Consider the following 2,884-nt stretch of genomic DNA (forward strand, 5'->3'; position numbering starts at 1 on the left):
CTAAAGTCTCAGTTAGAGGATTTGTTGGGAAAGAATTTTATATGACCAAGTGTCTCTCCGTGGGGTGCTCCAGTATTACTGGTAAAGAAGAAGGATGGGAGTATGCGGCTCTGTGTGGATTACAGGCAGCTGAACAAGGTTACAATAAAGAATAAGTACCCATTGCGAGAATTGATGATCTCATGGATTAGTTACAAGGAGCTGGAGTTTTCTCCAAGATCGATTTGCGATCCGGTTATCACCAGATAAGGGTGAGGGATGAGGATATCCCTAAGACCGCTTTTAAGACTCGTTATGGTCATTACGAGTACACTGTAATGTCCTTTGGGTTGACGAACGCTCCTGCGGTATTCATGGATTACATGAATAGAGTTTTCCGTCCGTTTCTGGATAAATTTGTTGTTGTCTTCATTGATGACATACTGATTTACTCCAAGACTGAAGAAGAACATGCGGAACACTTGAGGACCGTGTTGCAGATTCTAAAAGAGAAGAAACTCTATGCAAAACTATCGAAGTGTGAGTTTTGGAAGAGTGAGGTGAAGTTTTTGGGCCATGTGGTGAGTAAGAAGGGAATAGCCGTAGATCCAACTAAGGTGGAGGCTGTGATGGATTGGAAGCAACCAACCACCGTAACAGAGATAAGGAGTTTTCTGGGTTTAGCTGGCTATTACCGAAGGTTTATCAAAGGCTTTTCACAGATAGCTTTGTCAATGACAAAGTTAACCCGCAAAGACACTCCGTTTGTTTAGACTCCTGAGTGCGAAGAGAGCTTTCAGACATTGAAGAAAAAGTTGACCACTGCATCTGTGTTAGTGTTACCTGAGCCGAACGAGCCATTTGAGGTGTATTGTGATGCCTCATTGAAAGGTCTAGGGTGCGTGCTGATGCAGCATCGTAATGTGGTGGCGTATGCCTCACGATAGTTGAGACCTCATGAAGCTAGTTACCCTACGCACGATTTGGAACTCGCTGCGGTTGTGTTTGCCTTGAAGGTGTGGAGGCACTATCTCTATGGGGTTAAGTTCCAAGTTTTCTCTGATCATAAGAGCTTGAAGTATCTCTTTGATCAGAAAGAGCTTAATATGAGGCAGAGAAGGTGGATGGAATTGTTGAAGGACTACGACTTTGAGTTGCATTACCATCCGGGAAAGGCGAACGTAGTGGCGGATGCATTAAGTTGGAAGTCGTTATATGCGGCTTGGATGATGCTTCAAGAGGAGAAGTTGCTCAAGGGATTCGAGAGTCTGAAAATTGGTGCTCGAGAAGTATCTTGAACTTTGTGTTTGAGCCGATTAGAAATCTCAAGTGACTTTAAGTCCGAACTCCTAAAGGCTCATCAGAATGATGAAGCGTTATGGAAGGTGTTACTGGCTATTGAGCAAGGAAAACAATGGAGAGTGTCGGAAGAAAAAGACGGGTTATGGAGATTCAAGGGTAGGATCATTGTGCCGGATGTTGGCACTTTAAGGCAAGATATTTTAAAGGAGGCACACAAAAGCGGATTCTCCATTCACCCGGGAAGTACTAAGATGTACCATGATTTAAAGGCAATGTTTTGGTGGCCGAGTATGAAGAATGATGTGGCGGAATATGTTTCAAAGTGCTTAACTTGTCAAAAGGTAAAGATTGAACATCAAAGACCTTCCGGGATGTTGCAACCTTTAGAGGTTCCACAATGGAAGTGGGAAAGTATTGCAATGGACTTTGTGTCGGGATTGCCAAGGACTAGGGCTGGTTTTGATGCTATTTGGGTGATTGTGGACCGACTAACGAAGTCAGCTCACTTTTTGCCCATTCGGATGACTTACACCCTTGAGGAGCTAGCACGGTTATACATAAAGGAGATTGTGAGACTTCATGGTGTACCTGCTACTATAATCTCTGATAGAGATCCTCGTTTCACTTCAAGGTTTTGGGGTGCATTTCAGAAAGCTTTTGGAACCCGATTAAGATTGAGCACGGCTTACCATCCTCAAACAGATGGTCAATCTGAGAGGACGATCCAAACACTGGAGGATATGTTGAGAGCTTGTGTTTTGGACCAACCGGCGAGTTGGGATCGGTATATGCCATTGGTAGAGTTTGCATACAATAATAGTTATCATGCGAGCATCGGAATGGCACCGTATGAGGCCTTGTATGGGAGGAAATGTCAATCTCCACTATGTTGGTATGAAGCTGGAGAGAAAAGCTTGTTGGGGCCGGAAATGATAGTTGAAACTACTGAACAAGTCAAGAAAATCCGTGACAGGATGCTTACAGCGCAGAGTCGTCAAAAGAGTTACGCCGATCAGAGGCGAAAGCCCTTAGAATTTAAGGAAGGAGATCATGTTTTCCTTAAGGTTACTCCGACTACAGGAGTAGGTAGGGCGATTAAGGCAAAGAAGTTGAATCTTCGATACATTGGTCCATTTCAGATCCTGGAGAGGATTGGGCCGGTGGCGTATCGAATGGCTCTACCACCTCATCTTTCGAATCTGCACGATGTATTTCACGTGTCGCAGCTTCGGAAGTACACTCCTGATGCTAGCCATGTGTTAGAACCTGAGTCGGTTCAGTTGAGGGAAGATTTGACGCTTCCAGTGGCTCCGGTCAGAATCGATGATACTAGTATCAAACGGTTGCGTGGAAAAGAGGTTTCATTAGTCAAAGTGGCATGGAGTTGAGGCGGTGTTGAGGAACACACTTGGGAACTTGAGTCAGAGATGCGAACGGATTATCCGCATTTATTCTCAGGTAATTGCATTTGAATTTTGTGGGCCAAATTCCCAATTAGGTGGGTAGAATGTAAAACCCGGTTAATTAACGGCTAATTAACCCATAAATGAGAATTTATTCTAGAAAGCCCAAAATGTGATTTTTGTGGCTAAATGTGATAGAG

The sequence above is a fragment of the Arachis duranensis genome, chromosome 3 (genome assembly GCF_000817695.3).
Source record: "Arachis duranensis cultivar V14167 chromosome 3, aradu.V14167.gnm2.J7QH, whole genome shotgun sequence".
Taxonomy (NCBI): Eukaryota; Viridiplantae; Streptophyta; class Magnoliopsida; order Fabales; family Fabaceae; genus Arachis; species Arachis duranensis.